Source organism: Canis lupus, chromosome 10 (assembly GCF_011100685.1).
Source record: "Canis lupus familiaris isolate Mischka breed German Shepherd chromosome 10, alternate assembly UU_Cfam_GSD_1.0, whole genome shotgun sequence".
Classification (NCBI taxonomy): domain Eukaryota; kingdom Metazoa; phylum Chordata; class Mammalia; order Carnivora; family Canidae; genus Canis; species Canis lupus.
The window spans coordinates 10,666,874-10,678,862 of NC_049231.1; the positions used below are offsets into that span (position 1 = coordinate 10,666,874).

At 41.7% G+C, this 11,989-nt stretch overlaps 2 long non-coding RNA genes across 2 annotated transcripts in view; one reads left to right on the top strand and one right to left on the bottom strand.

Moving 5' to 3' along the window:
• The window catches only part of LOC111097825, a 52,843-nt gene extending 48,809 nt beyond the window's left edge, over positions 1-4,034 (top strand). Inside the window, exons 9-10 of the long non-coding RNA XR_005365375.1 lie at positions 264-367; positions 1,374-4,034. This is a non-coding gene — a long non-coding RNA (uncharacterized LOC111097825). The remainder of the gene's footprint in view (positions 1-263; positions 368-1,373) is intronic.
• On the bottom strand, positions 253-11,044 carry LOC119873585. The gene is made up of 3 exons (XR_005365376.1): positions 9,016-11,044; positions 7,803-7,985; positions 253-1,366 (listed from the first exon to the last, which is right to left on the bottom strand). It is a non-coding gene; the product is annotated as an uncharacterized LOC119873585 (long non-coding RNA).
• Between the last annotated feature and the right edge of the window lie 945 nt (positions 11,045-11,989).

Sequence of the window (11,989 nt, forward strand, 5' to 3'; positions counted from 1 at the left end):
TCTATAATAATTAAGAAAAAGATCTTATCCAAATTGCTAAAACATAATCCTATACATTCAGAATTCCCACTGTCTGCTGGACAGCAACAGGTCTCTCAGTAAGGAAGGGTGATTTCATCTGCCTGCATATGCTGAGGCAGCACAGTAGAGAAATACCAGTAGTCTATCTGTTCCAAGTGTTTAATAACAGAATAAGTGTTTCTATAGAGCCATTATGAGTCAAAGCCAGAATTTTAAAAATTTATTTATTTATTTACTTTTAGAAAACAACATACAAATAACTAAAACTTGTGTATCCAGCAGAGATATATGCTGTGAACAGTGTGACTGAATCACTAGGAACTTTGCCTAGAGAGGGCTCATTTGTGTAAGTGCTGCAAAAATTTTATCACCTATTTCTCTTTTCTTAAAACAACAACAACAACAACAAAAAAAAAACCCCAACGTTGATGGAGGCATCTGAGTTTATTTCAATATAGTTTTAAATACTTATAAAATCACTCTACCTCAACACTATTTGTTGGTGGTGCTAGTAGCAGTCGTAGAGGTGTGGCGTGAGGGTGATTCTTGACAGCTCACTGAAATCCGTGTGATGAATGAATAGAACAATAGATGGGAACTACAATGTGCTGATGGGACAAAGGGCCAAGAAGTTCAACACAGAGGTTAGAGGGAGAGAAGTGTCATGAAGGGTCACAGAAATCTCCACATGCTCATTCATTCCTCGAGCCAGAAACCATTTACTGAGTTTCCCCCTTGTCCTTCTACCTTGTATAAAACATGTAAGAAAGTCAAGGCCCTTCTTTTAAAATTAGTTCATAAAATTGTTGAACCAGCTACAGTGAATAAATTTACATTTCTCTTTCTGCAAGACCTATTTAGAAACTATTATCTTGTGAAGCTGTTTTGTAAAATGTAGAACCATCATCAGGACCAGGCCACTATAATCCTCATTTTTTAACCCAGGAGAAAGGAGAATGGGGATGGTTGAGGCTAGCCTCTGGGTACCTAATCTGACCAGGCAAATCAGTCCTATAAAAATGAAATGAACCTACCTTCCTTGGCTTCTATCCACCTGATAGGATACACAGGGAACTTGCAGACTGTGGGTCCTCATGTATCAGCTGCTGGATTTTTCCTCCACTGACCATGGGAGTTTCCAGTTCAGGAGTTTGGTGGTCACCCTGTCCTAGACAGAGTGAGGGCAGGAGGACCTGATCACACAGTGCTTATATGTTGCTTTCCTCTCTTCTTCCCTCAGAGGGTGGAAAGGTGCTTTAGGAATGGTGATTAATAAAGAATAAGAGTGAAACTAATTTGAACTTGATTGTAGGAAGGTTTTTCATTTACTGTATCCTTTCTGTATCTGACAGGGTTAAAAGAAACCACAAACATTTTTCCAACAAAGCTGAAGAAGAATCAACACTTAAAAAAAAAAATCAGAATACAAGTTTAAGTGACTTGATGTAAAATAAATGAAAATCAATACCTTTTCTTTATAGTAGCATTAACTAGTCAGAAAATAAAAGGAGAAATAGCCTATTCCCCTCTTCCCCAAATAGGGTGGGAGTATAAGAAACCTGTTAGATTATACTGAGGGACAATGAACAGAAAGACATTTTTATAAAGTTATCAATTCTTTCCAAATTCATCTTAATGCAATTTCAATCCCACTAAAATATTTTTAGCTTTTTAAAAACCAGATAAAAGTTGTAAGTTAATACAAAAGTAGGTGAGGAAGATTACCCATAAGTTGAACCAGACAGGGTGGGACATTTGCTACATAACTATTAAGATAGTCTAAAAAGGTACTGTGACCAGATTATGGTGATATCACTGAAAAGACAAACCAGTAGCATCCAGAAAAAGATCCAGTTATCTATGCTAACTTAGATATAAGGCAATATATGGCAAAATTAGTATTTTCAATTTAGTTGGGAAAATTTCATCTATTTAACAAATAGACTGCTGGATTGCTGACCCAGCTAAAAGAAAACAAAGTTTAATTTTTTAATCTCTACCTCACAGCTCAATACAAAAATTTTCTATATATATCATATATATGTATACATAAAAATATATATGCAACTGTTTCTTTTACTTGCACCTTGGACTTTTGTCATCAGTACATACATTTATCTCATTCTTGCTTAATGGCTTTTGACTGTGATGATTTAATTATTTTAATGGACATAGGGATTGGTTCCATATTTTTAAGGATACAGTCATAGAAGCATAATCATTAGGCAAAAAGACGTGAGCATATAAAATATTACTAGTTATTGCTAAATTTCTGGCACAAAATTTTAGAAGGAATTCCTCATGTGGTTTCTTTTCTAAGGGATTATTTTCAGTTGACTTATGGATGTCTTAATTTGCCCACTAATCTACTTGATCAAGATAACAAGTATTAATTAATTAAGCATTTTCTTTGCTTCTGACAGTTAACTAAGGGCTAGGGAGAAGGCATTGGATGGTCAATGGATACAATACAAAGTTACCCTTAAGACTGTTTTAAAAAAAAAAAGAAAATTTTTTAGATACTTAAGTACCAAACTGGGTGATAGTGTCATGTGTTTTAAAGAATCAGAGATAAAAGAAAGGTTTTAAAAAGATAAAATTTGGCTATTTTCTGCAAATACATTCCCCCCAAATGGTTATAACTCCAAATCCATTTGGATCTTAGTCTTTATGGTGATTGATAATGTCCATGAGAACTGACCAACTACACAACTTCTGCTGTACCTTACAAAAGTTCAAATCACATAAATGATCGTGAGACAAGGCTAATTAAAGGGAAGGAAGGGAATGTACCCAACACTTATTTAACATGTACCATGTGCCATTGCCTTGATGAGAGTCTCTTCTATTTTTTTTTTTTTTCACCTCTGGCATGACTTTGAAGGAGGATACTTTAGCAGTGAGTATCTAAAATGAGAGACAGTTCTAGGGACAAAAAGAGCATAAAAGAAAAGTTGGCATCTCTAGATCCCCTGTCTGCCTAGCACCGTGAAAGAACCTTGAAGCACAGTGTTTGTTTCACACAGAATACTCCAAGGCGGGCTCAAAGATACCTTCTATTTGGATACCAGAGGAGGAAGTACTAAGGACTGAATGGGGTCCTCAGGGACCTAAGTCCTAAGAAATTTCCATTTGAGGAGCAGAGGTTAAAAGTACATGGCCCTCGGCTGATAGAAGTCCTCTTATTTCCCATACTTGCATATGCCTGGGAAGTTACCCTACCACTAACACAACCACCACCTGCCTCCACTGCTCCGCTTCAGCCAATGTCTGACTGTATGGAATATGAAGAGCCAGTCTGCCTCAAATCATGGTAATTCTGCTGTACATTTATGCCTCAGAGTCCCTCATTGTTCAGGTCAACAACAGAATTTACCTGTGACTATATCCTTGATGAGCAATTTGACTATACCAGTGTCACCTCCCTTTCTCAGGTTTTTCCTAAAGAGCACTCTCTCAGTAAGTCACTTGGCTTGAATCTGTCTCTGGCTCTGCTTCTAGAGAACCCAACTTAAGACAAAGGGCATCTGGGATTCTGGTCATATTTCCATTTATCACACCTGACAAGTTCTAATCCTCACAATGACTCTACAAAGTAGGTGCTATTATTCCAATTGTATGAATTGATACATTAAGATTGGCCCACTGAGCCAGAGTCAGCAAAGAGGCAGATAGATCCCAGAGAGAACAGAAATCAACTGCTTAAATAGTTTCCCAAAAGAAACCACCAAAGGCTGCCTTTAAGAGGGAGGTATCTGGCTCTCCCACTCTGGGGCCATTCATTCTAACTTTCTACAAATTTACCCATTCAGAGAAAAGTTGTACATGAGGACACAAGATGTAGATTTTTCAATCGATGTTATAAAGTCAGTGTTCTAAAGCTTCAAAATTAATCTTATTGCTAGAACTCATACAGCAATTCGGTAGCGTGGCAGGATACAAAATCAATGCCCAGAAGTCAGTGGCATTTCTATACACTAACAATGAGACTGAAGAAAGAGAAATTAAGGAGTCAATCCCATTTACAATTGCACCCAAAAGCATAAGATACCTAGGAATAAACCTCACCAAAGATGTAAAGGATCTATACCCTCAAAACTATAGAACACTTCTGAAAGAAATTGAGGAAGACACAAAGAGATGGAAAAATATTCCATGCTCATGGATTGGCAGAATTAATATTGTGAAAATGTCAATGTTACCCAGGGCAATATACACGTTTAATGCAATCCCTATCAAAATACCATGGACTTTCTTCAGAGAGTTAGAACAAATTATTTTAAGATTTGTGTGGAATCAGAAAAGACCCCGAATAGCCAGGGGAATTTTAAAAAAGAAAACCATATCTGGGGGCATCACAATGCCAGATTTCAGGTTGTATTACAAAGCTGTGGTCATCAAGACAGTGTGGTACTGGCACAAAAACAGACACATAGATCAGTGGAACAGAATAGAGAATCCAGAAGTGGACCCTGAACTTTATGGGCAACTAATATTCGATAAAGGAGGAAAGACTATCCATTGGAAGAAAGACAGTCTCTTCAATAAATGGTGCTGGGAAAATTGGACATCCACATGCAGAAGAATGAAACTAGACCACTCTCTTTCACCATACACAAAGATAAACTCAAAATGGATGAAAGATCTAAATGTGAGACAAGATTCCATCAAAATCCTAGAGAAGAACACAGGCAACACCCTTTTTGAACTCGGCCATAGTAACTTCTTGCAAGATACATCCACGAAGGCAAAAGAAACAAAAGCAAAAATGAACTATTGGGACTTCATCAAGATAAGAAGCTTTTGCACAGCAAAGGATACAGTCAACAAAACTCAAAGACAACCTACAGAATGGGAGAAGATATTTGCAAATGACATATCAGATAAAGGGCTAGTTTCCAAGATCTATAAAGAACTTATTAAACTCAACACCAAAGAAACAAACAATCCAATCATGAAATGGGCAAAAGACATGAACAGAAATCTCACAGAGGAAGACATAGACATGGCCAACATGCATATGAGAAAATGCTCTGCATCACTTGCCATCAGGGAAATACAAATCAAAACCACAATGAGATACCACCTCACACCAGTGAGAATGGGGAAAATTAACAAGGCAGGAAACAACAAATGTTGGAGAGGATGCGGAGAAAAGGGAACCCTCTTACACTGTTGGTGGGAATGTGAACTGGTGCAGCCACTCTGGAAAACTGTGTGGAGGTTCCTCAAACAGTTAAAAATATACCTGCCCTACGACCCAGCAATTGCACTGTTGGGGATTTACCCCAAAGATACAAATGCAATGAAACGCCGGGACACCTGCACCCCGATGTTTCTAGCAGCAATGGCCACGATAGCCAAACTGTGGAAGGAGCCTCGGTGTCCAACGAAAGATGAATGGATAAAGAAGATGTGGTTTATGTATACAATGGAATATTACTCAGCTATTAGAAATGACAAATACCCACCATTTGCTTCAACGTGGATGGAACTGGAGGGTATTATGCTGAGTGAAGTAAGTCAGTCGGAGAAGGACAAACATTATATGTTCTCATTCATTTGGGGAATATAAATAATAGTGAAAGGGAAAAGAAGGGAAGGGGGAAGAAATGTGTGGGAAATATCAGAAAGGGAGACAGAACGTAAAGACTGCTAACTCTGGGAAACGAACTAGGGGTGGTAGAAGGGGAGGAGGGCGGGGGGTGGGAGTGAATGGGTGACGGGCACTGGGTGTTATTCTGTATGTTAGTAAATTGAACACCAATAAAAAAATAAAAAATAAAAAAATAAATAAATAAATAAAAAATAAAAAAAAAAAATAAAAACCAGGTAAAAAAAAAAAAAAAAAAAAAAAAAAAAAACAAAATTAATCTTACTCATTTCTAATCTCTGGCACGAAGAACATACTAAATATTTTTCAAATTAATGCATGTCTGAGAACTCCACGATCTAAGTAGGAATTTAATTTCTCCCACCTTGGGTTTGGAGTCTCAATTATTTGTGCCTTCCACAGAGCTTGAATTTTGGTCCCTGTAGTGAGCATGTTGACCTGAATGCTGATAACATTTCTAGCTCCTCTTCCAACTGGGTGGGTCAGATTCATAAACATGCCTGGAAATCTGATGCTAAACTGAGTGGTTTAGCCTTCATTTGACTAAGAACAGCAAGAATGGAAAACAATGTCATGCTTGACCGGGTGGAAGAAAACTTAAGTGAGCACAAAGTAAAATTTTCAAAGTTTGGACCGTGGTGTGTTACAATCCACTGGTTGTCTGACATTGATGAAAGGATCTGCCTATTAATGTTGACAACTAAATCTGAGCTCTGTATAAAGCTACCCAGTTTGGTCTTACCATTCGAACTTCCTAAGCCTCAATGACCCCTTGAAGGATTGCCTTTAAATCACACTCGGTGTCTAGAAGCCCTATGGTCTAAAACAGTGACGTGTAATAGCTGGGAAGTACATTTATGAGTACAGGACAAGTGTCTTTTGAGATAACCCAATACTCTACTCCAGGTAGCGCTCATAGCTGCCTCTCACAGCATCATATTTTCCATTGGTGAGCTACAGATTCATAAATGTAGTGAAACACTGAAAATAATTGTTTTGTTAAGACTTTCGAAAATTCCTCATGATACTACATTCGTAAGATCTTGTCTTCAGCTGATTCAACATTTCAAATTTTCTGAGACTTTCAGTACATGCCTGCTATGCCTTTAATCAGAACATGTGTATTTTTGCCCCTTTCAAGTTATTTCCCTACTGATGTCACCACGGAGCAGGGATGTCAGAGGTGGGAGTAATCCTATTGTCACAAAGATAATCACTTTTTTCTTCCAATGATGGAAGGCAGAGGCAGGAATGAGCCATGGCATCGGTCTACACGATAGAAGATTTACAACTACAGGTTTTTAAAGCTCCTAGTTGAAAATGAAGAGGGAGACGTGGCATGGCAGGTGAATGCACAACAGAACAAGAATAAATTACTATGTCTGTCAGGCTAGATGGATCTAGAAATCGTTCAATCCTCAGGGCCAATGTGACCATAGCAATTTTTTTTTTCCCCTGCAGGTCTCTTGTTTTGTTTGTTTGTTTGCTTCAGAAAGCAAAGCCAAACAAAATTTGGGAAGAATCCAAATGACCCACATTAAAAGAATAATATGGGAAATAATGTTAATACTACTTAATTTCAATTTCCCTGCTAAACTCATAGGCCAGTGTTGCTTGCATCAGACACTTGCTTCTTAAAACAATGAAAACAAGCAGAAGAAAATCTCCTTAACCATAAGGGAATCTCCATCTACGGATCATCTCCCCCGGTGATCTAAATTCACACTGAAGTTGAAAATGGTGATTTTGCTCTCAGCAACTGGACTGGAAAGACAGGGGCTTGAGAAATGGTATTTTTGTCTAAGAACCCTGAGTATCTTGCTGCCCCCCTTTTTTTTAATTTTTATTTATTTATGATAGTCACACAGAGAGAGAGAGGGAGGCAGAGACACAGGCAGAGGGAGAAGCAGGCTCCATGCACCGGGAGCCTGATGTGGGACTCGATCCTGGGTCTCCAGGATCGCGCCCTGGGCCAAAGGCAGGCGCCAAACCGCTGCGCCACCCAGGGATCCCCATCTTGCTGCCTCTTGTAACGGCTCTTTACTTTTCACGTATCAGCTGACAAGTCAGCAGGTGTGCAGCTCTGATCCCAGAACCCCCCCTCCCCCAGAGCACAAACATGATAAGCCACCTCCTTATTGCATCCCCTCTCCCCATTCCCACCCACCAGGCAAGGGAGTTTAAGTCTCAGTCAAGTCTCATCGTGCTCAACATGAAGTGGAAAATGGGAGGAACAAAGCTGGAAGTCTTGGCCGGGAGGTGCCACAGCTCTGAAGTGAGGTCAGAAGGGTGACTGTGTGAATGTCAACGTTTCTCTTTCTCGTTCCGGTGCCATGGAAAACTAGGATGCCTGGAGAGAGAGAGAAAGGAACTGAGACGCTGGAAAGAGTACAAATATTGACTATGGGTTTGGGGTTGGCAACTTCTGGATCTCCACCCCTATTGCTGATAATGGCTCTTTACTGTACATGCTTTCCAGGAGTTTCTGAAGCTCAGCTCAAGAAGTTTCTGTTATGCTTCCAAAGTCTTTGCAAATGGCCCAAACACATACCCCCTACAGTTTACTGCCCCCCTCCCCCGTTCCACTTGAGCAGCTTTATCTGTTTTTACATAGTAACCTGCTATCTCAGATCATACTTAAAGGGCTCTCCTGTACACACCTCATTCAAGTTTTGAAAACCCTTTAGGTGTCAGGAGTCACAGGTCTATTCTAAGTAACAGGGCCAACTCTGTACCACACGGATCATGCCGCTCTGTCTAAGCCAGAGCCCTGCTAACATTGTCTCATAAAAGAGAGGAGGTGTGCTCTCTTCCTTGTAGGATAAGTGTGATGGTGAACAAGATAGATGCTAAAATTACTCAGAAATAAACCATGTGCATTAAGTGTTATAACCACACATCAATAGATTCCATTTTAGATTGTGGTTTTCAGGGTGTTAGCAGATTTGAACCCCATTTGCTTGGTTGGCTAATCTGCCCCTTTGGTAAGACAGATGCTTCTATTTTTCCTGTATAGAAAGGAGGTAAAAGGAAATGAATGTATGAGTTAAAGAGTAACATCATTTTTTAAAAGATCCTCCAGGCTTCTGTCTGGAGAATAGATTATTAGGTGGGGAAAAGACAACAGGGAAACCAGTAAGGCCTCTTGTGCCATAATCCAAAACAGAGGTAAACACCCACCTTGCAAAGCAAAGTTTATGGGGATAAACAAGTGTCACGTAGATGCCTGGACGGATCTACTTTGCCACGCCAGGAGAGAAAGGGACCAGGGCGGTGCATAGACTGCAGGACAAGACGGCGTTGGTTCAAACGCCAGGGTTGGGCCCAGTTACTGGATTCTTATGTTTCTGCTTTCGTAGGAGACTGAAAGTAGCACCCACCTCAGAAAGTCGTCAGGAATAGAGGAGAAGGTGTATGTGAGATGTCTGGAATAGTTCCCACCAGTCAGGGAGATTTTTTGCCTGGCACGTGAAGGACCTAAATGGGTCCCCTAGAGGGCAGCAGAGGAAAAAGAACAGAAGTGGAAGCGCCAAGTGCCAGATGCACCTTAGTTAGCAAGGTAACTGGACCATCTGGCTAGAAAAACCCAGGGAGAAGCCTTCTCTGAGCCACGCAAGGCAGAGGCTGAGCTCAGGGTCATGGATAGCCTGCTGTCTGTTCTGGCTAATAAAGATCTCAGTAGAGATAAAAGCAGTCACTGGGGCCAGCCTGGTAATGAGAAGGATCCAGGAAGTCCTGTGCAAACACACTTCCTTTTTTTTTTTTTTTAATTGGAGTTCAATTTGCCAACATATAGCATAACACCCAGTGCTCATCCCATCAAGTGTCTCCAAATGGCCCACTCACACAGCCAGCAGGTGGAGGCTGGCTGCTGGCTGTTCGCTGGGAGCTCCACTGAGGCCCACTGTTTTTGAGCTTTTCAGTGCAACTGGACATGCTTCCCCCAGTTGGAGAACCGCCCACCTCCCCTGCAGCTAGAACACACTGGAACACAGGCCCTGACAACCACACACACCTGAGCAAGGTTGTGACCCAGAAGCAGGTGTTGGCAGAGAAACAAGTGCCATCTGGGGTCCATTCGGGTGAGAATGGCTGCAGGTAAATCAGTTTCCAGAAGGAGGGGTGGCCAAGGTCGTGCACCAGCCAAGACCCAGCACCAGCAACGTGTGTGTGCCTGGCAGGAGCAACAGTGCTCCTTCTACCAAAGCGGTTCTTCAGGGTGATTCTGGGCATTGGTCCTGTCCCGGGCCTCCCAGCTTGGTTGCTGGCCTTCTGGGAAATCTTATATTCTTCAATAAATTCCTTTTCTGCTCACAGAACATTTCAATTAGTAACAACTGAGGACTCTGACAGAGACAAGCAGCCTGTTTATTCCCAGCCTGCCCCACAGATCGGGTCTGACATCTCTGGAGAAAGGCACTGAAAGCCCAAATGGCAGAAATTATTTTAATAAGCAATTTTGTGGCATTTAGGGTCTGAACAGCAGGACTTTGTTCCCCACGTAACAAAGTTCTACGCTGAGCAGGAAAATGAGCACTTGCCCACTTTTCCCCGGAATGCAGCAGAGTCCTGGCACCAGGGAGGCTCTGGGGAAATGGTCTTCAAACACCTGTTAGAAGTTCAAATTCTTTAGTGAAGTCAACACAGAAAGAGACCCCTTATGAACTGGATAAAAGAGGACTGCCTCGGTTGAAGTGGGATTTGGAGCTCGCTGAGGGCACTTGTAGATCTCTGTGCCCACTTTGAGGTCAATCTGTAGGACTCAGTGATGGTGCCCGACAGGGAGGCCCGCTGAGTCTGTGCCAGCCAGGAGACCACAGAGAATCCCCTGAGAGGACTTGGCAGGTGCATGCCAGAAAGGCCGCAGGTCCCGGGTGAGCACACTTATCTTTGAACACATTCTCCGATGGCTCCCAGAAGGCTGGTGAGGAGGAAACTTAGCAGGGACTTCAGGTCTTGGTTCAGAAACTGGGAACAATTAACCAGCGGGATTTGAATATTACACAATTAGTATCTTTTCTGATGCAATCTAATAAGGAAGCCTGGAGAAATTCTGGTTGCACACCTTTTTAGTCAGCTGTGTCTTATTCCTGGTACATTATGCACGTTCAAGGTAAGTTGCCTTAAACCTTAGTCAACTTGTTCATTAATTTCTGTTGTAAACTCAGCCTTGTGAGAGAGCAACTTACGTTAACCAGGATTCCTCTCTGCCTGGATCTTCAAGGGTCATCCATGCCCTTCCATCCACTCTACTGCGAGGACTTCTGACATTTCTCAGAGCCCCAGGCATTTCTTGGCACCACATTCTCCTGATTCAGTCTTTGCCTGCTGGATTGGATGCCCTTACATCACCTTGACTGCCTTTTTAAAATACATCCCTGGGATCCCTGGGTGGCGCAGCGGTTTGGCGCCTGCCTTTGGCCCGGGGCGCGATCCTGGAGACCCGGGATCGAATCCCACGTCGGGCCCCCTGCATGGAGCCTGCTTCTCTCTCTGCCTGTGTCTCTGCCTCTCTGTCTCTCTCTGTGTGACTATCATGAATAAATAAATAAAATCTTAAAAAAAAAAGATTTAAAATACATCCCTGTGCGTATTAGAATGGAAAGGGATGAGCACGGGAGAAATTTGGGGCTCATACCCTTGCTAGCTATGGGGTTTTTGGATAGCTGCTTAACCTCTGTGAGCATCCAAATGGATATAATAACCTAACTTTGTTATGAGATCAGGTGTCTGAAGTAACAGGGAGCCCTGGACCCTACAGGGGTGATACAGTTAAGTTATACAAAAACATTACCCACTTTTGTGAGGGCATTTACACTCTCAGGAACACACTCACCATCCAGGTTTGGCATTCTCATTGCCTTGGTCTCTCAGTCTGACAGCCAGGACCAGGTGATAACAGATTCCAGACACTTTCAAAGACATTACATTAAGAAGATCTAATGCAAATCCAAAAAGAAGAGTCTAAATGAGGAAGTTTGCTCAACTGAGGAAATGCACAAAATGTAGCCATTAAGACAGAGCTGGGGGATCAGAAGCTTGGTAAATTGCTTGTAGAACACAAACACACAAGAACAAGATAAAGCATTATAGATGAATCTGGGGTGACAATAGGTCACCACTTTCCCCAGAGAGAATCCTTGTTTATCCTATTGCCCAGAATAACTACCAATAGCTCCTTGTTTCACTCTCCACAGAGGCCTAGTTTGGATGAGGAATTGTATGGTCATTGAGTCATAATGCAGGCAGGCTCAGGGAGCACACAGATGATCTGGTTAGGGAAGTGGGTTGGAAACCAGGCAGGGAAGTAGCTGAGGCCAGGGGTACTAAGCTACTGGAAGTATAAAGACCTTA